Source organism: Rhinolophus sinicus, chromosome 1 (assembly GCF_057876585.1).
Source record: "Rhinolophus sinicus isolate RSI-liver-muscle chromosome 1, RSI-T2T, whole genome shotgun sequence".
Lineage (NCBI taxonomy): Eukaryota > Metazoa > Chordata > Mammalia > Chiroptera > Rhinolophidae > Rhinolophus > Rhinolophus sinicus.
The window spans coordinates 52,311,831-52,312,331 of record NC_142501.1 but is presented as its reverse complement, the minus strand read 5'-3'; positions in this window follow the sequence as shown (position 1 = coordinate 52,312,331).

Here is a 501-nt window from a genome sequence, read left to right as displayed (position 1 = left end):
ATACCTCAAAGAAACAAACATAAATTACTGTATTTACCTGTCGGTAGTTGAGGCGACAGTTTGTCTAGTAGAGTGCAAAACAATAATAAAGGTGCGAAGGAAATTAAAGACCGGAGGCCAAGCTCTAGGCACACACTGTTATTATATTTTATATTATACCAATTATTATGCACGCCTCTCCCCTCAATACTCTGCAAACTGAATGGCTTCAACCAGCTTATCTGGAAGAGCCAACTACTTGAGCCCCATGTGGTCCCCGGATGCATCCTGGTAAAATCCTTGGGACTCATGTGACTATGGGAAAACAAATTACTGCTGTGGGGGAGGAAAATGAGACTGCAGCTGATACTACAAAGATAGTCGTGGAAGCTGTGCAGGATTCATACCATCATAAAAGATCATAGAATGTGAATTGCTTTGTAAAGAAATTCTTTGAGGTTATTCCTCTTCTTTTACATTTAAGTGTCATATTTTCCAAATGAAAGATTGAAAACTAAAAGC